The sequence below is a fragment of the Symphalangus syndactylus genome, chromosome 19 (assembly GCF_028878055.3).
Source record: "Symphalangus syndactylus isolate Jambi chromosome 19, NHGRI_mSymSyn1-v2.1_pri, whole genome shotgun sequence".
Lineage (NCBI taxonomy): Eukaryota > Metazoa > Chordata > Mammalia > Primates > Hylobatidae > Symphalangus > Symphalangus syndactylus.
Window position 1 is genome coordinate 83,081,714 of NC_072434.2, and position 26,526 is coordinate 83,108,239.

Genomic DNA, 26,526 nt, shown 5'->3' on the forward strand with positions numbered 1-26,526 from the left:
ATGAAATGCTCAGCTGAGAGGCACAATATTTATGGAGAAGTTTCTGAAAGGTAAGCAGTGCACTCATTCTCTGAATGCTCTTAATAGCTACCCATAAATTAATCCAAGGTACAAATGTACCGCCCACCTAGACCACAGAATTTTGCCACCTCCTACTACAACAGCATTTACAGAATTGCCTTTTGGCAATATGCCATAAGCATACAATGAGAGATAGAGTAAGAAACCTCCCTAACACACTTGTTGCATTTACGCTACATACTGGTTTTCCAATGATGAATCACCATAGAAATATCTCTTGAACCCAAGCATTAAAAAAAAGCTACTCATAGCAATCGGATTACTTTTGTTTCATGGGCCTTCTGACTCACGTGCCTCCCTGCTTCTCGAAAGAAGGGTACCTGGAATTACATTCATATGCAGGAAACTAGAAAATCAATATGGAATATGGAGATTTTCCCTGAAAAATTAATTTCACTCAAATATTTAGAGAAACATTTTGAATTTTTATACTCTCCACTTTGCCATACATGCATATAAATAAACTAATCATAAGCCATTTTCTCCATTTTGATTGATAAATTTAGTTTTAGTTTGTTTTGTAGATACCTTAAAAGTGTAAGTTTGAAGCATAAGCTTTCATGACGCCAGTGTAAGCGCACAAAACATTTGAGAATGTAAAGATAAGAAATAATTAAGACTATGAAAGGCATGGAATTGCTCCTGATGTAACTCTGAAAGACTTTGACAACAAGGAATGTGAAAGCAATATCAAAGTATACCAAGAAATTTGATAGAAAACATATTCAAATGTTTACCTTAATTGTGTATTTATTGAAATAAAAATAAATTCCAGCTCCAATTTTGCTAAAAACCTTGAAGTATGACAACCTAATTATGTCACCTTTATGTCATTCTTCAAGACTAATTAGCATTTTTTTTGCCTTCTTTAGCAAAGAAATACTGAGCAAGTATGTTTATTCTAATATTAGAGACTGACTTACAAAATTGTCATTTTATCATATATGATATCAAGGTTGAAATTGCACTTAGTTACTACAAAACAAAATGGTGAATGTTTAGAATGCACATAAAAGATTACCACATTGAAGCACATCTGAGAGTTAATGAAGACAAGAGGATGCTAAAGTTTTCAAGAAGCCAAGAGCAGGATAGCTACAAGAAATTGGAATCATATTGGAATCAAACATTGCATTAACAATACTGACTGCAAAAGGATCAATATCTCAGATTTCTAAGGGCACATGATTATGAACACACAATTTCAGACCAAAGAAAAATAGGCAAAATATATACTGCTATATTATTCAAAGGTTAACCTGTTTTCCAAACTTTAAAAATATTCTCAGGGATATATTTCCTCAAAACAATAAAGAGATCCAAAATAACAGTCATATTAGATATAAGAGCCTGACAATTTCTTTCTAGAGGGGAAGAAAAATAAGCACCAAGTTGACAGTTGAGTAGCAAGGTTAGCATGCATGCAATCAATTGAAATGAGAAAAGGTCAGGGACACCTAGAAAAAACATAGATTTATGTATGTTTTTTCTATTAGATAGATACTATTAGTAATCAAATGGTGTCATAGCTTAAGACAAAAAGAAAATTAGAATAACAATTGAAAACTCCAGAAAAATAAAATTTTACTTTAAATAATGCTTCAATTATACATCAAACATACTATGGTACAATTTTGGATTGATGAATGCCAGTTTAAAAAGTTCTCTCTAACTCATTTATCTGGAATAACAGATTAAATATATTTTAGCTACATCCTCTTTTCTACTCTTAATTTCACCTTTTAGGATAAATTAATATTTACAAAATATTATAATAGTGTAAATGCTATTCAGTAGTTTTCCCTTTAGAATAAACCTATAGAAAAAAGACAGAGAAAATTGAATTGCAGTTACTGATCATAATGTAAACATTATACAATTTTTCAATGCTGCTGAAACAGTACTACAAACAGTAGCTGAGAAGTGGAGATTGCAGAGGAAGGAAAACGGTAGACATATACATTCCACTGTCATGCTTAATAGAAAATTAAAATATAATTTCTATTACTTACAGAAAGAGAAATAATTATAAAATATCTCACATAGATTAAACAATTTCAGAACATGTAAAATTTGAGAACAGTGAATGAAGAGTTGGAAATAGTTTTCATGAGTTAAATTCCTGGTCACTGAATGATAAATAAATATTATCTATAATTACAAAATGGGCATAGATGTATGCTATGTAAATTTCATCAATAGGTTTAAAATAATAGTTTTTAAAAGTGGTTACTTTTAAAGGGTCATGATGGAGAATTGTATTGGGATACCATTTTTATTTTTATTTTTGTACCCCTCAGTTCTATTTTATTATTTTTTAATCATTCAAATATGTTACTCAATATCAAATTCTTTTTATAAAACATGATAATTTGGCTTTGCATCCATTTTTTTCTGGCTAAAAAGGAGACTTATTAATAATACAATAAGCATAAAATAAGAAAATTTATGTTATTTCCTACAAGATAGGTTATAAAAACATCTTGTTAGATAATGTTACCACAATAAAAGAAAAGCTAGTGAAACTTCAGGATATAGATATGTTAAATGTAATATTAAACAAAAAAGAGATTGAAAATTTTAAAATGCATATATTATTTTATTGAATGCTGCTATTGGAATGTTTTTAATGTATTACAAAGATATATTTAAAAACTGGTTATTAAAGAAAATAATAGATTTCAGTTTATGTAGTTTATGTTAGTGATCAGACAATTTTACAGATCCTTAAGATATATCTTATATAGATTGCTTGAATGTAAAATCATTGGTAAGCACTTTTTTACATGATTTCAATTTTCAATCAATTTAAAGATAATATGGGGGTATGTCTGCAGATTGGACTAATACTGTGAGGAAAAGTATGAATACGTTCTAACAGCATTTACAACAGCTTACCTTCAGGCATTTACTTCAGGTTTCCACAGTGTGAAAATTATCAGTGTTCTTATAAACATGATAAAGTTTTTTTAATCAGTGATTTATACATGCATAAGTATTTGTGGAGCTTTTTATGAGGAAATGGGAAGCAACTGCTGTGACTTACTCTAATATAAAATTTATCTAAGTCTTTTTCATGATTTTGCAAATTCACTGTTAAATTGCACCTGACAACATCATAGCAATAAAAATTAAGTTTGAGTGTTAGATGGTTGATTGCTTGAGGCTCCTTTACATGTCATGAAAAGTTAAAGTTTGAGTTGTAAGATAAGTAACATCATCAGCCAACTTTCTTCACAGTGAAACTCCTTTGATGAGTATTTCACTAAGAAAAAAAAATCTAATGATTGAATCATGAAACCTTTGACTCAATCATGTGAAAGAATTGATTTGATCTCCAGTCAAGAAGATACACTTCTCGATACTTTGTTATATCTGTGAAATGACCTTCTCTTTTAAGAAATATAGCAGGAGAGTTACTCAAAGAAGCCTTTCTAGTAATAATTACCTAGAATTCTAGATAAAAATATATTTAACTGGCTGGGCGCGGTGGCTTACGCCTGTAATCCCAGCACTTTGGGAAGCCAAGGAGGGAGGATCACGAGATCGAGACCATCCTGGCTAACATGGTGAAAACCCGTCTCTACTAAAAATACAAAAAACTTAGCCAGGAGTGGTGGCGGGTGCCTGTAGTCTCAGCTACTCGGGAGGCTGAGCCAAGAGAATGGCGTGAACCCGGGAGGCAGAGCTTGCAGTGAGCCAAGATCATGCCACTGCATTCCAGCCTGGGTGACAGAATGAGACTCTGTCTAAAAAATATATATATATGTGTGTGTGTGTGTGTGTGTGTATGTGTGTGTGTGTGTGTGTGTAACTATTTAAATGGATAATTTAACTGGTAAAGAAAAAAATAGAAGCAATTCTTAGAAACCAGAAAGAGAAAGAAAGGAAGAGAAGGGAAGTGGATGGGAGGAAAGAGGAGGGGTCAGGAAGGGAGGGAAGGGACAAAGAGGTAAATAGGCATAGAACCCAGGAATACTCTGATGTTACCTGCGATAGCTTAGAAACCTTGATTTAAACACTAATCTGGGACACAAAAGACAAAGGCTGGTGACTAAAGAGTTGGGGCTCATATCTGAGATTCCTCTATCAAAGATCATATCCCAGAAGAGTGAAGGCCTCAGTAGGTGACTAGAAAACACAGCAGAGGTAAACAGAATATTCTAGACTTTCCGTAAGTGTTAATTTCCCTTGGTTTCTTTGGGACATTAGCTTGCTCATGTGCATTTTGTTCTTTTTTTTAAGAGACAGAGTCTTGCTCTGTTGCCCAGGCTGGAGTTGGTGCAGTGGCACCATTTTGGCTCATTGGAGCCTCAAACTCATGGGCTCAAATGACATGCCCACTTAAGCCTCCCGAGGAGCTGAGATTACAGGTGAATGCTACTATGTATGGCTAATTTATTTTTATTTTTGTGGAGACGAGTCTTGCTATGTTGCCCAGGCTGGTCTCAAGTTCCTGGGCTCAAGTGACCCACCTACCTCAGCCTCCTAAAGTGCCAGAATTACAGGCAAAAAGCCACCATATCCAGCTTCATGTGCATTTTGAGGTCATCTAAGAATGTGATGGAATTTTTTTACCTGATTTTGCTATACTACTGTTCAGAGACAATCCAAACTCTGTAAAATAGTTCAGAGGTTTATTCTGAGCCATTATGAGTGACCGCAGCCTGGGGAAAACGCAAACCCAAGAAGCCTTAAGTAAGTGGTCTTCGAAGTGTTTGGATTACAGCTTGGTTTTATACATTTTACAGAGGCCGGAGTTACAGGCAAAGACATAAATCAGTACATGGAAAGTATATATTGTTTTGGCCCAAAAAGACAGGATATCTTGAAGCAGGAATCCACAAGTTTTAGGTGGATTCAGATTCTTTAATTTGCAATTGGTTAAAGTAGTAAGACTCTGTCTAAAACTTGGAGTCATCAGACAGAAATGTTTTAAGATAACAGTGCTATGTAGCAAGATTGATGGCCAGCAGCCTTGACTTAACCTTTGCCTTGCATGGCATTGGGTCTTATTTGGAATTTGGAATTTCATTGCCATAAGGAGTGTGTTTGTCAGTGTTGTAATCTCTGTTTTACATAAGCACCAGTCAATTGTGCCTCAACTCCAAAAAGGAGAGGGTATCATGGGGCATGTCCAAACTCCCTTAAACAATCATGGCTGAAAATTTAGTTTTCAAGATTTGTGTTGGGCAAGAGGGGGGTCCATTTTCAGCTAGTAGGGAACTTAGGACTTCATTTTTAGTTTACATCAAACAGTGACTTCCTTCTTTCCAGAAATGTTTCTCTTAGTAACCAATTTCAGGAATAAGATGGCTGATTTTTGTGTCAGTTTCATCTCTCTATGGACCAAATTTGCGGAGGTCTCAAGGGAACTACCAGCTAAACAGGTGTCTTACCTAGTATATTTCCTTTCTCTTAGGGGTACATTCCTTCCAGTTCTTGCCTGCTTTTAGTCACTCTTAACTCTTCAAAAGGTTGATTTTTGTGGTTTTTCTCCAAGTTTATAATGGTTTCTGAAATGAGGCCCGTTGTCATTACAGAAAGTAGTACTCTATCTTTTTTTTTTTTTTTTTGAGGCGGAGTCTCGCTCTGTCACCCAGGCTGGCGTGCAGTGGCGCGATCTCGGGTTCACGCCATTCTCCTGCCTCAGCTTCCCGAGTAGCTGGGACTACAGGCGCCCACCACCACGCCCAGCTAATTTTTTTTTTTTTTGTATTTTGTATTTTTAGTAGAGACGCGGTTTCACCCTGTCGGCCAGGATGGTCTCGATCTCCTGACCTCATGATCCGCCTGCCTCGGCCTGCCAAAGTGCTGGGATTACAGGAGTGAGCCACCGTGTCTGGCCTATCTTTTTTTAAAGCTAAGCTGTCTTTTCTAATATAATGTAAATATATACATTGTGTTATTTTAAAGTACAATTTCATGACAGACAGAATTTCAACGACTTAAATATATGATGTCCGTGGTAAACACTATTTTGAATTGTGATAAAATACTTAAAGAAATAGTAAACATATGGTCCTGGATCCTGAGAAAAGAATTCCTCACACAATGCACGAAATGTATCCATTTCTTAAAAATACTGAACATTTGCTTTTCCTTAGTTGTAAATAATTTTCTCCTTTGGGAGAATTGGTGATGCTGAATAAGTGATTTGTGAGGCAAAGTATCATTACAAATGGCAGCTTCCAGAAAATGGTGAGGGTAGTATGTCAAGGTAAAAAAAAAAATTGCTGTTTCTTCAGTCACTGAAAATCATCTCCTTAATCATGCTGCTTGGGGAAAAATACATTTGCTTTCCCCGTCTAATTTTCCAAATGACATGCTGATTTTACACGGCTCTGTTGATGCATAAGTAATTGATAATTCAGAAGAATCTATAATACAATGTTCTTGAATATCTTAACATTTTGTCTCAGTTGAGTAATCATCTACTTCTTTCTTCTTACAGTCCCTTATTATAAATTAAATAAATGAATATTTTGATTCTTTAATCATATACATATAGACTATTGATGAGTAAAATATATATTTTGATAAATCTTCCACTCTACTATCCAATATAAAATTTTAAAACAATGTCTTCTGTAATATAAAACACTGTATAATATAAAAATATTAATCAAACTTAGAGTTTAAGAATGTGGAATCTCCAAGCTAAACCCCTTTCTCAGTTTTTGGTTAATCTGGGATAAAAAGTGAAGATTAACATGATGAAGATTGCTGATATGGAAAGAGTGGAAAATAATTATTCAGACTGTGGATTTTTTTAAAGAGGCTTCTGGCTTTAATAATAGTAGGAGATGAAGAGGAATGATGTGATTTTTATTTTTTCACCTGCTTTTTAGTTTTTGTAAGCAGAGGCATCTTTACTAAACCATCTGGCTTTTATAATTACTAATCAGAGGCAAGATGCTGTAAGCTTCTTATCAGTCAGTGTTCATCATTCCTCACTGATTGCTCCAAATAGCCAGGAAAATGGAGAATCACAGTTCATATACATGTAGCCAAGAAAAACAAAAATTAAACTCTGTTCTATTCTGGAGAACTTGGCCTGTGAAAACACTGCTTGCATCTCCCTTGGCCAGGAACACCGCAGTGGTTCCATTCACACACCTAGTGGGAGCTGCTCCAGAATTTCTGTCTCTTCCACTCATGGGAACCTGAAGTAGTTGAAGGCACCATGCAAGATGTCAAGAAGTGGCTGCCTCATTGTATAAATTCAAATTTTGGAGTAAGAACATATGATAGAAAAAGCTTAGGTCACATGATATAGGTATGATTGATAAAGCATCAAGGAATGCTGGGAAAGTGAGATTTGGTTTCTTCAACATTTACAATGGAAGACAAGGTCCACCTTACAAAAAGGGGAATTCAGAAAATGTAAATTCAGATGCTCACTAGACAAAAGAAATGGCAAGTATCCACTATGGAACGGTCTAAAAGAATTAAAAGCACCATTGACCAAAGCTAATAGTTAATGATAACAGCCACAAACTTAAAGGTAATTAAAAAATTCCAATTACACCTAATTTTGTTTTTTTAAGCCCATTAAAATATTTTTTAATGAAATACTGTTCGGATTTTCAGGAAATTCTTGAAAGTTGTAATACATTTGGTATGCAAGTGGAAAAAAATCTGTTATCCAAAGGGAAGTATCTGTGAGTTTATAGACAATAGTCCCCCTCCAAATGGTGATTGTTTTTTTCTTCTTGCAGGCACATCTGCAATTTTACGTTTGTAATTTGAAGAATTTTGTTTTTAGCTTAGCTTGTTTTTATTATCTTTTAGTTCTTCAAGACGATCATAAGTATACATTGATTGTAAGACTATATAGTAGGCTTCCCTATGTTGAACTGCTTATATTTAATCATTCCATTTAATCAGGACACTATCTGAAATCTGAAATTTCAACTATGCTTATGCAGATCTTGTGTATATAAATTCCGACTTCCCCCAGCACTTTGGAAGGCCGAGGCAGGTGGATCACAAGGTAAAGAGATTGAGACCATCCTGGCCAACATCCCGTCTCTACTAAAAATACAACAATTAGCTGGGCATGGTAGCACACACATGTAGTCCCAGCTACTCAGGAGGCTGAGGCAGGAGAATCTTTCGAACTCGGGAGGTGGAAGTTGCAGTGAGCCAAGCCTGTTGGATAATGGTTATTTTTCTTTGGTTCTTTAATGGCACTGTTAATTATCTAAAAAATTACCAGAAAGTAGCCTAAGAAGATGCAAGTCTAGCACCGATCGTGGAAAGTCAGTCAAGTACAAAAGAGAAAATTTTATGGTTATTTTAAAATGAGCAGAATCAAGCTTCTATGGATTTCTTAAGCACTTCAATTTCTTTTGCAGTTTCTCATATTGATTTTATGTGAGTATAATTATTCTAAAGTAACAGTAGATATACCTCTATTTAAAATAATATATTACTTTATGCAAGAAAATAAGAATTAGTAAAAAAGGAGGCAATATTACCCAGTAGAGATGTAGAAGACATAAGCTCTAAAAGTTCACCCACTAATATGTTCTAGGAAGATCTGTGACTAATTTTCCCCAATATATAATGACATTTGCTCAAACATGTCCTAAAGCTTTCTTCATTGAATGCCACCCTCACAGTTCTGGCCCTTTTCCTTTAAGCTTAATCAATATTTGTTGTCCTATTTTTTAAAATTCCTAATGCTTACTCCAATCTTTTAAATTTTGGATCTCATCAACTTCACATTCTAATGATGAAGATTCCCTTGAAAGCAACATAAAAATGTGCTATAGGATGCACCTTCTGAAACGCTGACCGCATTTATACTACTGAAATAACCAACTCACGATATATTTAAAAGGAAAATGTTCACAACTCTCAGGTTTGTTCCAGAAACTCTTTTTTTTTTTTTTTTTATGAAGGTGTTTTGTTTTTCTTTATGAAGGTGGCTGAAAACACTGCATCAACTATGCCCAAGCCACTTTTTTTAGGGGAAGAAAAGAATCAGAGCTATGTGCTAAGTGCCAGGTTAGGGGTTAAAAAGTTTAGAGTGACAACACATGTACCAGAATCTTGGCATGTAGGAATAGGGGAACTTTAAGACAAATTCTTAAATACTGGCGTAAGAAGAGCAGGACATAAAATTAATCAACGATGTACTACTTGCCTAAATTGCCACTATTGTTCCTTATAGATTTGTTTTATTTTCCAACTAGACCATAAGCTCTTAGACTTTTCACTCTATATAATTCTTATCACTATACTGAGAATATAGTAAACAGAATGTTTGCTTACTAATTATCTAATTTATTAAGATACGGGAAACAGCAAGAGCTTTTTATTTATTTATTTTTCAATATCCCCTAAACCCATAGGTTGAGCTGATTCAGTTAGGAAGCTTCGGTTATCGTACCGTAAACCTTGGATTTACGTACACTTTGGCCTAATCCTAGTCTTACCATTTCTAGAAGGGAAGCCTTGCACACATTATTTAACTTCCATGAACTCCAATTGCTTTATTCATAAAATGAGGATTAACTTTTTTTCTTACAACATAAACTGGAAGATACATTGAGGTGGCATGTTCTCTGATAATAATATTAGTGTTATTTATTCTGTTACTATTATTATGTATTATGCTGTGGTATAAAAACAGCATTTTGGGGTTGAGTTAATAACATGCTTATTATTTACTGTTTTCTGAAAAAGGACACATAGTGTGGGCTAATACTAAAGTCTCTAAACTTTATGTTTTCATTATAGTGTAGGGTTGCATTCTTCCTGTCTCGGTAAAACCTCTTTAAAGGAAAAAGGTGTGGACTTTTCTATGTTTTTAGTAGATCTGAGAAAGATAGTCTGTTAGCTTGCAAAGATGGCCACAATTTCTCATCTCTCCCTGTATCTGTATTTTTGCCAGACTATTCTGTAGTTCTTCTAAAGGGATCAAGTCTATTTCCTTACTTCTTAAATATGGACGGGTTTTGTGGCTTTCTTTAGTTAATAGACTCGGTGGAAGTGATGATATGTAGTTCTGACTTAAGACATCTATGGGATGTTTCTGCTTCCTCTGTGGCTCTCTTGCAGGCTACTTCTGGCATGTGCTTGTGGTAATGGGAGAGTTGCAAGAAAGCAGCCATCTGCCATCCAGCCTTCAAATCTGTAAGCCAGATCAACAAAGAAGATTCACTTAGCCAATTGTCAGCTGACTCAACTGTGTGCCCAATACACACTGCTTGTTAAATGCCACATGGTTTGATTTAGTTTGTTAAAAGGAATTGTTGACTCAAAAGACAACTGATACAGACTCCAAAACTGTGTGCTAACTCATGATGGCATGTTAAAAATGGAATGTTTCCAGCCATATAAAAATTTTTTGGCTGGGCACACTGGTTCACATCTGCAATCTCAGCACTTTGGGTGACTGAGGCGGGAGGATTGCTTGAACTCAGGAGTTCCAGACTACTCTAGGCAGCAAGGTGAATCTCTGTCTCTACAAAAAATACCAAAAAATTAGCTGGGCATGGTGGTGCATACCTCTAGACCCAGCTGCTTGGGAAACTGAGGTAGGAGGATAACTTAGGCCCACGAGGTTGAGGCTGCTGTGAGCTGAGATCATACCACTGCACTCCCAGCCTAGGTGGCAGAGTGAGACCCTGTCTCAAAAAATTTAAAAAAAAATTTAAAAATCGTGATTATGTGTGGAGGGTTAACATGTTATTTCATTTGTCTTCCAACTTTTAATTGTGATTAAAAAATGACACCTACAGAAAGTTACAAGTCTAGAACGAAGTATATATATATATATCTCCCTCATTTAGATATGCAAATTTCACCACACTGATTTCTTTTTGTATTCATCTGTATGATTCTTTTCTGATGAATCTACTGAAAGTAAATTAAAGATAGCATTATCTTTCATCATTAAATTTTGTCTAGCCAAGGTAAATGACTGCTAGTCACTCATTTATTGTAAGACAAAGCTTCCATTTAGCAGGACTCCATCCATGGAAGTTGTTTGAAATGCCGATGCATATTGGATATGGCCGATGTCCTTGCGGTAATGGGAGAGGTGCAACACATTGGGAGAGGCCAATGCATTGGCCATATCCAATATGTGCTGGCCTTCCAAAAGGCTTCCATGGATGCAGTCCTGCTAAATTGAAGCTGTGTCTGATAAGAAGTTTCATATAAGATATCCTTAAGAATCATATTTATGAGTAAATTGAAATTTAACATAAAAAATAAATTACAAATAGATATGTAAATATGAGACACCAGTTTTTTTCCTACTTATAGGAAAAAAATGTTAAGTAGATACATTATGTCTGAAAAGTATTTATTAGAACTTCGCAACAATTAGGGTTGACAATGAACCTTAATACTTTCATTTGCTTCAACAGATTTGGAAATGTGGTTATGGTAAAATATTATGCTTACTTTATAGTAAGCATCTCCTTGCTCTCAGAAGAACTAGAGAGTTAATTCTGCTGGTAAGTAATAATGTATGTAATTTTTTTTTCTTTCAATACCTTTTTGTGTTCCTCTAAAATACAAAATCACACTGTGGAAGTAGATGAATACACTGGTCTTTGTTTTTATTATTTTTTCTCTATTATGTACAAGAAAATTTCTTCTCTGATAATAAATGGATATATATATATTAATTTTTCATTTATGAATTAGGTCTTTTTTGTTTGCTGAAAGAATTTTATCTAAACATCATTGTCACCTGTACTAACTTGAAGTGTTGGGGATAAAAATTGCTTTCTATCTTTTTATTTCAATCACCAGAATGTGTAGAATTAGCATTTTGTAAACTTGTGAGCAAGGCATCAACAAAACCAAGCCCAAACCTCCTGGGTTGGACCTCGGTGTTTTTCCCATGAAAATTAATTCTTAAAGAAGGTATCACTTAGAAAAATTATCTGCACGTAAGAACCACATAATCTCGCAAAAACAAAAACCTTTCAAGTTCCTAGACACCACCCAAAATCAACTGAAACAAAGTTTCATGAATTAAGGTCCAATAACTTGAATTTATCAATAGTTCTTCCCATAACTGTGGCATGTTCTTCCTTTTCTTGTAAAGGACTTTGCTTGCTGAGTGATCAACCTACCCATCTCTTCTTTATCTTCCAAAAATGTACAGGTAATATAAAGAGAAGTTACAAACCAAAGATTCAATAACACTGGTCTTACATTTATCTCTGTATTTAACTTTATCATAATTCTTTATTTTTTCATATGGCTTCAAATTGCTATCTAGTTTTTTGTTTGTTCGTTTTCATTTCTTCCTAAAGTATCCCCTTTATCATTTCTTCTTGGGAAAGTCTGATAGTGCAGACTCCCTCAGCTTTTGTTTATCTGGAATGTCTTACTTTTACTTCATGTTTGTCCTTTCTCTGTCCCTCCTCTTTCTGAGCTTCCTTTTATGTGTATGTTGCTTTATGTGTATGGTGCTCCAGAGATCTCCTAGACTCTATTGATTTTTCTTCATTCTTTTTAGCCTCAGACTATATAATTTCAACTGACCTATCTTCAAATTCATGGATTCTTTCTTCAATGTATGCAAATCTACTTTGGAAAACTTCTAGTGAGTTTTTCATTTTAGTACTTGTACTTTCAACTCCAGATTTTTTATTTAGTTTCTTTTTATATTTTCTATCTCTTTAATGAAATTCTTTGTTCATGCCTCATTTTCCTAATTTTCTTTAAATCTTCACCCATGACTTCCCTCAGTCATTCAGTGTATATTTGACTTGAAATGTTTGACCAGTAAGTCCAATGTCTGTTTTTCTAGGGACAGTCTCTGTTTTTTTTTTTTTTAATGAGCTATATTTCTATACTTTTGGTTTCTTCACATGCTTCCTCATTTTTTGTTGAAAAATAGACATTTTGAATATTATAATGTGGTAATTCTGGAAAGCAGATAATTTATTATCCCCACAGTCTGTCTTATTTCTTGTTTTGCTCTGTGCCTGTTTCTAAACTATTTTTGTAAGTCTGTATTCTTTGTCATGTGTAATCTCTGAATTCTCTGTTCCTTAACTTATATGAAGTTAAGTGGTTCAAAATCTAAGCTGTTGAAATTTAAGTTATTTTGAGCCTCAAAGGAATGTGAATACAGAGCCTGAGTCAACCATAGGCAGCTGTAACCTAAGCAACTGTAACCTTTATTTCTCTGATTATAGATTAGCCTTCTTCCTTACCTGCGTTGTTTTATAAAATGTTTCAAATGACTGAAAAGTGCCAGGGAAGACATCTTTCCTATTGACAATTGATCTTCATTATAGATTAACTTTTCTGTTGCCTTTCTCACACAGACTGTGCATGGCTATCATATTATTTTCAGATGGAATAGTAAGTTAAGACTTTTAAATAGAAAAGGAAATGAAAAACTACTGTAAAGAAGAGAAAATAAGCTGTACAGGAAATACAAACTGTAATTAATTAGTTGTTCCTCTTAAACTAGCTTTGTATAGAAAATGTCATAATCCTGTGAGATGTATTTGTTTTCTCCCTATACAAGCAAGAAATTAACTTTGAATTTGGGAACACTGACCCTATTTCTCTGGATTCTGTGTCTCCAAAATGGCTATTTAACAGTATCTTAACAACTGCCTTTTAGAAGGGTTAGGGATCAATTAAAATAAGATAAGAAAGTGTTTAAGCTTTTAAAGTCTGCCTGAGAGGATGAGATGTTTATAATTGAGTGTTAATTGCCATAAACCATCTTCAGCATTATATCTAAATGTAATCTAGTATTTGAATAATTTAAAAGTGCTCAAACATCAGGTGAATAAATTTGGAATAGGACTATAAATAGTGAGGTACTCAGAGTTCTGTGGAAAAATAGGACAGAACAAAACAGACTCATTTGAGTAAATTTATAATCAAGAGGACTGAATAAACTTTTAAAATGAGTGATTCATTTTCTCTGCTTTCTGATGAACAGTTTGGAAACTTTTGTTTTGCGGTAAATTATAAAATAGAATGCAATTGTGATAGCTGCCTGAGTATTAAAAAAAAAAAAAGAAAGAAAGTCTCTGGAAATAACCAGAGTTTAAGAATACACGCATATTATATTAAGAAATTAATTAAATACATATATTTACTGTTAAGATCATTACAGTTAGATTAATTATTAATGAAGATAATAGAAAATATCCTTTTATTAGCTTCCATGAGTATCTTTTCAAAATTTCATTATTTCTTCAGCATTTAATATAAAATTTGTGCCTTTTTAATATATATTTCATAGTAAAATATAACCTTATTATACAATTATTTTTAAGTATGCCAATACAGTCCAATTTTTTAGCTCATTTATATGTCCAATTTTATTAAATTTAAATGTTTCTGGGTCAAAAATGAAAATAATGTAGCTATAAACAGTAATCATGACTATAATAATTATGACAGTTCTATTTGCCATTAAGAGTATCCTTTAATCATTAACTATCATCCACTGTTTTAGGCAAATCATGTTTTCTAATTTATTTTATTTCATCATCATAAATGTACTCACAAGGAAACCTCAGATTTTTAACATTATTAAAATACTCTTGTTTTAAATAATGCTTGAATTGCCATTTTTTTACAACTCAAGTATTATTTAAAACAAGAGTTACATTAATAAGGATACATAATTATTTCATACTTGAAATAATTCTGCAATAACAAATAGAAACCTGTATAAATACATTAAAAATAAAAATGTAATTGAGATTCGGGAGAATGTTGAGACCTAATCCAAGAAAGTAAGCGTCACAATAAAACAATGCAGGAGCTGACAAACAAATAAGCCAGTATAGAAAAGAACATAATCTGCCGGGCGCGGTGGCTCACGCCTGTAATCCCAGCACTTTGGGCGGCCAAGGCGGGTGGATCATGAGGTCAGGAGATCGAGACCATCCTGGCTAACACAGTGAAACCCCGTCTCTACTAAAAAAAATACAAAATAATTAGCTGGGCGTGGTAGCAGGCACCTGTAGTCCCAGCTACCGGCAGGCTGAGGCAGGAGAATGGCGTGAACCCAGGAGGCGGAGCTTGCGGTGAGCGGAGATCGCGCCACTGCACTCCAGCCTGGGCGACAGAGACTCCATAACCCCCACCACAAAATAAATAAATAAAATAAATAAATAAATAAATAAAATAAAATAGAAAAGTACATAATCGACCTGGTAGAGTTAAAAAAAAACACACTACGAGAATTTGATAATGCAATTGCAAGTATTAAGAGCAGATGAACCAAGCCAATGAAAGAAACTCAGAGGTTGAAGACTGGCTTTCTATAATATGACAGAAACAGTCAGACAAGAATAATGAAAAAAGAAAAAACCTTTGAGAAATGTGGGATTACATAAAGAGAACAAATCTATGAATCACTCATGACCCTGAAAAAGATGGGAGGAAATGAAGCAACTTGGAAAACATATTTCAGGATATCATTCATGAGGACTTCCCCAACCTAGCTAGAGAGGCCATAATTCAAATTCAGGAAATGCAGAGAACCCCCTCAAGATACTTAACAAGACGATGACCCCTGAGACACCTAATCATCAGATTCTCCAAGGTTGAAATGAAAGAAAAAATGTTAAAGGCAGCTAGAGAAAAAGGATAGGTTGCCTACAAAAGAAAGCCCATCAGACTAACAGTGGGCCTCTCAGAAGAAACCCTGCAATCCAGAAGAGATTGGGGGCCTATATTCAACATTCTTAAAGAAAAGAAATTCCAACAAAGAATTTTACATCTGGCCAACTAAGTTTCACAAGCAAAAGAGAAATAAGATTCATTTCAGAGAAGGCAATGCCAAGGGAATTCGTGACCACCAGACCTGCCTTACAAGAGCTCCTGAAGGGAGCTTTTCATATGGACAGACCATTAGCAGTCATTACAAAAACACACTTAAGTACACATACCAGTGTCACTAAAAAGCAACCACACAAATAAGACAGCATAATAACCAGCTAGCAATATGATGACAAGATCAAATCCACACATATCAATAATAACCTTGAATGTAAAAAAGCTAAATGCCCCAATTAAAAGGCACAGAGTAAGGCCAGGCACAGTGGCTCATGCCTGTAATCTCAGCACTTTGGGAGGCCATAGGCTCAAAATAAAGGGATTGAGAAAAACTTACCAAGCAAATGGAATACAGAAAAGAAGCGGAGGTTGCAACCTTAATTTCAGGTGAAACAAACTTTAAAAAACAAAGATGAGAAGATAAAGAAAGGCATTACAAAATGGTAAAGCATTCAAGAAGACCAACCTATCTTAAATCTATATGCACTGAACCCGGGTACACTCAGATTCAGAAAGCAAGTTCTTAGAGATAGATACACAAAGAGACTTAGATTCACACACCATAATAGTGAAAGACTTCAACACTCCACTTACGGTATTAGACCATCAAGGCAGAAAATTACAAAGAGATTTGGGAGTTGAACTCAACACGTTGCCAAATGGATCTGAGAGACATCTACGGAAATTTCTACTCCAAAACAACAGAATATACCTTCTTTTCATTGCCACATGGTACATACTCCGAAATTAACCATGCAATTGGACATAAGACAATCCTCAGCAAACCCCCCAAAACCGAAATAATACCAACCACCCTCTTGGACCACAATGCAATAAAAATAGAAATCAAGGCCAAATAAATTGCTCCAAACCATAAAATTACATGGAAATTAAGCAACCTGCTCCTGAACAGCTGTTGAGTAAATAACAAAATTAAGGCAGAAGTAAAAAAGTTCTTTAAAACTGATGAGAAGAAAAATACAACATAACAGAATCTCTAGGACATAGCTAAGACAGTGTTAAGAGGGAAATTTATAGCACTCAAGACCAACATCAAAAAGTTAGCAAGATCTCAAATTTATAACCTAACATCACAACTAGGAGGGCTAGAGAAACAACAACAAACCAACTCCAAAGCCGACAGAGGACAAGAAATAAACAAAATCAGAGCTGAACTTAAGGAGACAGAGACATGAAAAGCCATAGAAAAGATTTAAAAATACAAGAATTGGTTTTTTGAAAAAATTAATAAAATTGACTGCTAGCTAGACTAATAAAGAAGAGAGAAGACCCAAGTAAACACAATTCAAATTGATAAAGGGGATGTTATAACTGATGCCAGAGAAATACAAATAACTATCAGAGACTACTATGAACACCTCTGTGTGCTGCACATGAACTGGAAAAACCTAGGAGAAATGGATAAACTCCTGTACATTCATATACAGTCTCCCAAAACTGAAGCAGGAAGAAATTGAATCCCTGAACAGACAATAGCAAGCTCTGAAATTGAATCAGTAAGAAGTAGCTTACCAACTGAAAAATGCCCAGGACCAGAGAGATTCACAACTGAATTTTACCAGATGTACAAAGAAGAGCTGGTACCATTCTTACTGAAGCTATGGAATACTATGCATGGAATACTATGCATACACCATGGAATACTATGCAACCATAAAAAAGAATGAGATAGTGTCCTTTGTAGGAACATGAGTGGAACTGGTGGCCTTTATTCTTAGCAAACTAATGCAGAGACAGAAAGCCAAATATACATGTTCTCACTTATAAGTGGGAGATAAATAATGAGAAAACATGGACAGAAAGAGAGGAACAACAGACACTGGGGCCTACTTGAGGAAGGAGAGTGAGAGGAGACAGACGTTCAGAAACAAAAACGAAAACAAAAAAACTGTCAGGTAGTATGTTTAGTAACCAGGTGACAAAATAACGTGCACACCAAACCTCTGAGTCACAAGTTTCCCTATATAACAAACGTTCACATGCACTCCTGAACGCAAAAGTTAAAATATTTTTTTAAAAAGGAAATGTAGCAGTACCAAACCTCTTAGAAAATTTGATCAATAGTCCTTTGTATTTGAATTGCTTCTTCACTGTAGAAAGTGCATCTCCTTAAGCTTAAGTAACGGTGGTTTTCACCAGCTTCCAGCAATAATTAATCCAATTTTAACTTTAAATTCAAAGTGATATTTTTTCATTTTATCTATAACCTACTGTATTCCCAGATATCTTTTTATTGGAGTATGATTGACATGCAAAAAGTGTGTTTATTTAATGTATACATCTCGATGAGTGTGAAGATAAGTATACACCCATGCAATCATCACCATAAACAATGCCATAAACATAGTTACCACATCTAAAAGTTTCCTTCCTTCCTCTTTCTATTTGTTTGTTATGAGAACACTTAATACAATAGCTACCCTGTTAGATGTTTAAGTATATATAAGTATTGTTCGGCTCTCTGTCCTAAGCTGTACAGTAGATCTGCAGGACTTATTCATCGTTCATAACTGAAATTATGTATGCTTTGAACAATATATTTACCTTTTTGTACCCAAAAATGTTCTCAAATGTAAAATGATATAGGAAATGTTCGCTCTTCCTTGTTAATACTTAAACAGGAACTTATTACTTCAATAGTCCCCTTTTCACTTATTTGCCTCGTGTGAGGCATTCTGCTTGGCAACGTGCAGGATAAAATACTGTGCTAACGCCTTTGTCATTACAGTTTAAAAGAAAAGAAGTAAGTGTAGCCAAATGGTACCAACTGAACATAGAAAGTGATTGTTATCACTGGTAAGACAGAAATTCTACCTCAGTAAAGAAATAATTAAACATGGAAACAATTTAATCAACATCTAATATTGAATGAGATACAGAACAATTCACTTAATCCCAAAATGCTACTATGCGTAATTGGACACTTTTGGATTTATGAGCAATTAGGGGCCCTGGAATCACCTAAATTTATCATAATAAACATCAATTATTATTAAGCCACGTGAATATAAGACTGAGCTTTGGAATTACTAAAATGCAGCTATGATTTTGCTTTATTTGTCAACTACGTGAGTGGTTGCAGGCAAATCCTTTTAAAGATCAATTTCGTAAAACTGTAAAATGTTCAATGTGTAATTTATAGTAGTTTTGAGAATTAAAGGAAATAATGTCTGTAAGTCACTTATCATACTTCCTGGGCCAGGGTAACCACTCAAAAAACTGTGATCTATTGTTATTACTATTTTTGTTAATGACAATTAAGCATAATAAGCTTTCAAGTCATAGAACTCTGGAGAAGAGGAAGATCGATGCATGGCTCAAGGTATAAGAATGTCAATATTTTTATTAATGTGGATTAAATAATTACGTTGCAGATGCATTTTAATGGGCAACACAAATAACTTTTATATGTTCCATAAAATACATTATTCATCTTCTGAAACATAGTGATTGCTGTCAATATCACTTTCTATTTTGAAATATTGGCATGCCAACTTTAAATTTGCCTATTTTGTATATTCCGAGAACTACCTCATAACATTCTGTGGATATTTACATCTCTTATAATGGAAAAAATAAACTAATTTACATTCTTATATGTTATATTCTGCCGTTGTATCTGTTATATTTATGTTCTGCCTATATATGCTTTTTATATTAAAAAAACTACTTTTACAAAACTGATACAGTTAGTTAGTGGTCAAGTAAAATCAAATACAGCTCTATGACCCTCTCTTCCTCACAACTTTCTTTTCTCCTGAAAAATTTCATTGAGCATATAAAAGTATTTTTAAACGCTCAGATTTTTAGTTTTTCATATTTCTGGGAAGGAGAACATTTCTGCTGGTGGTAAACAGATCTTTCTCTATGAGATCTGCTGCAGGTTAAGCATCTCTGGATTTCCTCGACAAAAGTGACGAGAGAAACAACAAAGAGAATCAGGGAGAGAGGAGAGTGGCTACTGATCACTGCCCTTAACCTTCTTTTCCCCCTAGAACATAAACAAACACTCATATTATTCTTTAATTAATTGCAATGTCACTAAGAGGTAATCCACTTCTTCTATAAATTATAATAAATAGTATCTTCTGGCAAAATGCTTTATTCCAAAGAATATTTGTATTTAATTATCCCTCCAGATCTGTTAATATAACAAGTTCCTTTCTGTCTTGCTCTTTGCTTTTTTTTTTTTTTTTTTCAGATTTGTTTCTTTTCCTTTATCCTCTTTTAAAGATGATTGAAGTTGTTCTAGAAGCCACATAGGCCTTGAGGCCAATCAAATCAAACTTGCTATAGAGTTTGGCTAACTGCTATACCACACCATATGTATGCCCCCAAGAGACTGCCTAGTATTATAGCTCAGATAAATCCCTTGTTAATAAAACAGTCTGAGTGAAAATTTTGCAGTCATATCATTTTAAGATTAATAATAAAAAGATTATTTTTCCTTCAATTCATCATGATTTCTAGTCACATAAAAATTTCTGAAAAAAAGTAAAATCCACTGTTATTGGACTTTTGATAAAATGATCCAAGTATTGAATGCTATATTTGGAAAGGTCAATAACAGTAGTCTTCTAGAAAGAACAAATCATTAATGTAGCAAAGCATGCTTTCCTTCCTTTTGTCATTTTCCTATAACCGCTCGAAAGAGTCCTTTCGTTTTCAGCTATTGAGTGAGAAATTTCTTAAAGAAATGGCATATCTTTTGTCCTCTCAGTCAAAAATAGGACATTTTTTCTCAATAACAATATTTTCAGAAGCATGTTTATTAAATTCAGAAAACATAGCAGGTGAAATATACATTCTGTAATTTAAGAAAACTCAGGAATGTGTGGCTAAATACTCTGAGTCTAAGTTATGAAACACATTTAAGATAGCAATATATTATTTTTCTTACAAATTCAAAAATGTTTACTGAGTACATATTACTGACTGATATGTTAAGATCAAGTTGTTATGTAAACGAAACAGACACAGCTGAATCTTCAAGGGGCTGACAGGCTGAAAAGGTGAGACAAATATGAAAATAAGGAATTCAAAGTGTTATAGGTGCTATGATGAAAGTACCTAGAAAGTACTATATCTAATGCAACTGTTCGAATGCTTGCTTCTTCCTAGATAAATAGAATGATTGTTTTATGAAAAGCTTCATGGAAAAAAATGAGCTGAGCTAGGTCAAAAACTTTTAGAGCTAAAATAGACAATAAACATGTAGATAGAAGGAAAAAGAAAGAAGGTGTGAAAAGCAGGCCTTTCTGAGGAACTGAAAGCAGTTCAGTGTGGCTAAAAAATCAAAAGCCATGGCTTGAATGTGGAGAAAACAGGCTACAGGCTACAGAAGCCCATCAAGATGGTATCATGGGGGCCTTTGAAGGAGCTAGCAAAGATTTAACTTTACCATATGAGCAAGTTGCACTATAAAATGACCTGAACAAAATCTGTATTTCAGAAATATCTGTGTAGCAAAAATTTGGGAGGACAATGGCAAAGGTAGAAGAGAGGAGGTCATGAGTCCAGTGGCAAGACTTTCTATAATCCACACAAAAATAAAATGAAACAACAATGGAAGAGCAGATAGATGGGGAAAAAAGCAAAAAGAAATTAGATTCTTCCAGGGTTATTAGATGTTGGATTGCTAGATGCTTTTAATGTAGCCATTAAATAAAAAGAATAAAATCATGTTCTTTGCAGCAACGCGAATGCAGCTAGAGGCCATTATCCTAAGTGAATTAGCACAGGAACAGAAAACCAAACACTGCATGTTCCTCATTTATTAGCAGAAGCTAACTAAACATTGTGTACTCACAGACATACGATGGCAACAGTAGACACTGGGGACTACTAGAGGGGGAAGGGAGGGAGGGGGCATAGGGTTGAAAAACTAAGTGTTGGTCACTATGCTTAGTACCTGGGTGACCAGATTATTCATATTCCACACCTTAGCATCTGCACTATATACCCATGTATCTAACCTGCACTTGTATCCTTTGAGTTTAAAATAAATGCTGAAATTACAAAAATTAAACCAATAAATATCTTACTGTAATAAGAAATAAAATTAAAAATTAAAAAATGAACTGAGACTTCCAGTTTCAGCTCTGGCATGTAAAGAGCCTAGGAGTCATCATTCCAACCTTTCAAAAGCAAAAGACTGATAAACTAAAAATCCACAACTTTTCTTAGACTCAACAGAGAACTGAGGTTACAGGGCAAGTGCTACCTCAAAATCTGGAGACAGTGGCACATTGATAGATACAGAGCTGAGACTTGCCTACTGAAAGCAGAAACTGCTGGAATCCATAAACTGGTAGTGAGAATGGAATGGATATTTTGGCAAATTGCTGAAGGGTGACAGTGGACTAGCATGATAGTGGGAAACTCTGAAACGCCACGTTCATAGTGATTTTATTGTGGGAATCCTATAGGAGTCTCACAGTGAGATCTGAGAAAGATCCTTTCATGACCCTGGCTGGGGCAGGGAAAGGGCGGTCATCTTGAAACCCGCTCAGACTCTTCTCACTAAAAAAGATCTAGTTTCCAGAGGAAAGAAACTAAACAGAAAGGAATTCAGAATGTTTTCCCCGATGGGGCAAGGTAATTCCTCAGCACCCCCACCACTCCCCCACCCCAGCTCTTATCTCACTTATCTCTTTATGGGAAAAACAAAGACACAAGTGAAATCCCCAGTGGAGTGGGCTTCAGAGAAACAAGTTGGGAATACCGCAGCCAGAGAAGAAAGTAGAGGCAGGGGGAATAAACTAAACTCCAGGATGAGAGTCTGAGAGATTCGTGAAGGCCACGCCCTAGAGACACAGTACCACTAAGGACTGACTGAAGCAAATTATAGGACAGCCCCTTTCCCACATGCTACCAGGACACCAACAAACCTCTGATATAATACTACTGAGGGAAATTTAAAAAGATCTAAAATGTACAGACCGTCTCTCTGTCTGGAGTAGTAAAAATAAAACAAGAGGAGAAACTAAAGCAAGAATACTAGAAGAATTTGAAGTCTCTGGTTCCCATATGTACAACATCAAACACAGCCAAATTCCAAGCCAGATTAATATAAACAATCATATTAAAGATCTATTTACCTCGTTACCTATTACTTGATAAAATACATCCTGCTTTCAAAAATAAAAATAAAAAAGGAAGAAGAAACAAAACATACATCAGAGAAAACACACACATGACAGATTTTGGAATTATCAGGCAGGGAATTTGAAATAAATACAATTAATATGTTCAGAGATCTAAGGGCAAAAACAGACAGCATAGAAAAGATAAGTAATGTAAACAAATAGAAGCTCTAACAAAGATTTGAAAGGAAATGTTAAAAATTAAAACATAATAACAAAGTTGAAGAATGACTTTGACAGGCTCAGCAATAGACTAAAAGTCCAAGGAAAGAGTCAGTGAACAGCAAGATAGTTCAACAGAAATTTCCTGAATTAAAATCCAAACAGAGGGGGTAAAAAACCCATAGCGTCCAATAACTGAGATGATTTCAAAAGATATCACATACAGACAATAGAATTCTATGTCAGAATGAGAAGAAAAAATGAAAATGGAGTCGGAATAAAAATCAGTGAAATTAAAAAAAAGTTTGTAGTGATGACAACCAAGGACTTTCCAAATGGAAGAACAGATTTCAAACCACAGATCCCAGAAGTCCAAAGAACTAAATAAGGATAAAGTAATATCATACTCAGTAGTGAAAAACTAAAATCTTTTCCTCTAAGATCAGAAACAAGACAAGGATGTCCACTCATGTCACTTCTATTCTACATAGTACTGGAAGTCCTAGCCAAAACAATTAGGCAAGTAAAAGAAATAAAAGCTATTCGAATTGGAAATGAAAAAATAAAATTGTCTTGTTTAGAGATGACATGATCTTATCCTAAAGACTCTACACACAAAAATTATTATTGCTAATAAACAATTTAATAAAGCTGCACATACAAAATCCAGATATAAAAATCAGTTGCATTTTTTAATACTAATAATGAAAAAGCTGAGAAAGACATTAAGAAAATAATCACATTTATAGTAGCATCAAAAGAAAATAAAAAGCCTAGTAATAAATTGAATGAAGGTTTTGAAAGACCTGTAGGCTAAACAGCATAAAATACTGATGAAAAATATTAAAGAGACACAAACAAATGGAAAAATGCTCCATGTTCATGTTTTGGAAGACTTAGTATTGTTAACTGTTCATACAACCCAAAACAATCTGCAGATTCAATACAGTCCCTACCAAAATACCAATGTTATTTTTGCAGAAATAAAAAAATAAAATTTTAAAATTCGTATGATGAAAAAAAGGACCCTGAATAGGCAAAACAATATTGAGAAAGAAAAATATGCCTGGAGGTATCACACTTTGTTATTTTAAAATATTGTACAAAGCTACAGTAATTAAAACAGAATACAGACAGATATATAGACCAATGGGATACAACAAAGAGCCTAGAAATAAATGTGCACATATAGGGTCAACTCATGTTCAGCAAGAGTGCCAAAAATACACAATGGGGACAGGACAGTTTCTTCAACAAACGGTGTCGGAAAAAACTGAATATTCACCTTTGAAAGAATAAGATTGTACTCTTACCTTCGGCTATACACAATAAACAACGCAAAATAGATTAAAGACTTAAATATGAGGCCTGAAACTATGAAATTCCTAGAAAAAAATGGGGAAAAGTCTTCACGACATTGGTCTTGATAATAATTTTATAGAAATGATATGGCTTTCATAGATAAGCTAAGGCAACATAAGCCAAGACAGACAAATTGCAGTACATCAGTGTAAAAATCTTCACAGCAAATCTGCACAGGTTTGCAAACCACATATTAAGGAAGGGGTTAATTTCCAAATGTATAAGAAACTCCTATAACTCAATATCTACAAAAAACAACCCAGTTAAAAATGGACTAAGTATTTTAATAGACGTTTCTTCAAATAAAACCTACAAATGGCAAACAGGTACATGAAAAGATGCTCACGTTCACTAACCATCAGGGAAATGCAAAGCAAAACCACAATGAAATATCACCTCACATCTCTTAGGATGGCTATTATTAACAACAACACAAAAAGAAAAAGAAAAGACAAATATTGGTGATGATGTAGACAAATTGGGGCCCTTGTACACTGCTATGGAGAATGCAAAATGCGGCAGCTGCAAACAACTGTCTGGAGCTTTTGTTTAACTTTAAAGTAGAAATACCATATGATCTGGCAATCCCATTTTTGGATATTTATACAAAAATCAGGATCTTGAAGAGATATTAGCATCCCCATGTCCACCGAAGCACTCACTAGTCACAATAGCCAATAAATTGGAAAAAATCTAAATGTTCATCAGCAGATGAATGGCTGAATAAAACATGGTATATGTCCACAATGCAATATTATTCAGCCTTAGAAAAGAAGGAAATCTTGCAACATGCAACAACATGGATGAAGCTGGAGGATATCATGCTAAGTGAAATAAGCCAGTCACAGTAGGACAAATACTGTATGATTCTACTTACGTAAGCTATTTAAAACAGTCAATCTCACAGAAGCAGAGAATGGAATGGGGGTTCCCAGGGCCTTGAAGGGGAATGAGGAATTGTTAATCTAAAGGTATAAGATTTCAATTATACAAGGTGAATAAATTCTAGAATGGTGTACAACATTGCACCTGTAGTTAACAAACTGTATTGTACACTTAAAAATCCGTTATATGGGTAAATCTCATTTATGTAATTCGAGTGATGGATACCCCAAAAGCCCTGATTTCACCACTATGTGATCTATGCATATAACAAAATTACACTTGTACTCCATGAATGTATACAAATAAAAAAAACACACCAAATATCAGCAAGTAAATAAAAATTATACCATGTGAATACTGTAGGTAAACATGAGGGAATTCCATTATAATCTGGTAGTGCATACTTTTTATGACAATTTAATAAAAATCTAGGACAATAAGGGTAAACATTGATAGATAAATCTTAAGAATTAAAAGTTTTCATAGTGGTAAGTGAAATAAAGGGCAAATGATAAACTGCAGAATGTGATTTTGAAACTTGTCATAGAAAAGGGCTAACGTATCTAACAGAGAGAAATTCTGCTAGTTATTAAGCTATCATCTCTTTACCCCAAATCTACTATTTATAGTATTCTTTAGGCTAGTGCTAAGATTCTACAAATGTTTTTCCTGACTTTTCCAGGTGTCTTTCTAGTAGGTCGGGTCAACAGAGCAAGAGATGGAGATAGAAGAGAGGAACAAGAAAGAAGGAACTCGCTCTTTCATATTTACCATGCTTCTGCAAATGTTGCCCCAGCAGGGGCGATTAGTTCCAGATAGGATCAGAGCACTCCCAGAAACACTTTCACCCTCAGAAGTACCAAGAGAAGACTGACTGCACCTGTCAACGGACTCATAGGTCTGAATTGTCAGCAGAGGTCTGAATTGCTGCTCTACATTGCCTTTCCTCAAAACCTCTGGCTTCTCATAATTCCAAACTGTTGCTTTTGTTTTCCCAGCCCTAGTGGTGGCAATTAGTTGTTGTAGTTGCCATCTGTAGTACCTTAGTATAACTATTTGCTGCATTACATCAGTA

At 34.5% G+C, this 26,526-nt stretch overlaps 1 long non-coding RNA gene across 1 annotated transcript; it reads left to right on the forward strand.

The window, feature by feature from the left end:
• Window positions 1–26,187, forward strand: LOC129458626 (uncharacterized). Its single transcript, XR_008649690.2, has 3 exons — window positions 1–50; window positions 11,469–11,558; window positions 26,134–26,187. It is a non-coding gene; the product is annotated as an uncharacterized lncRNA (long non-coding RNA).
• Window positions 26,188–26,526: the final 339 nt, after the last annotated feature.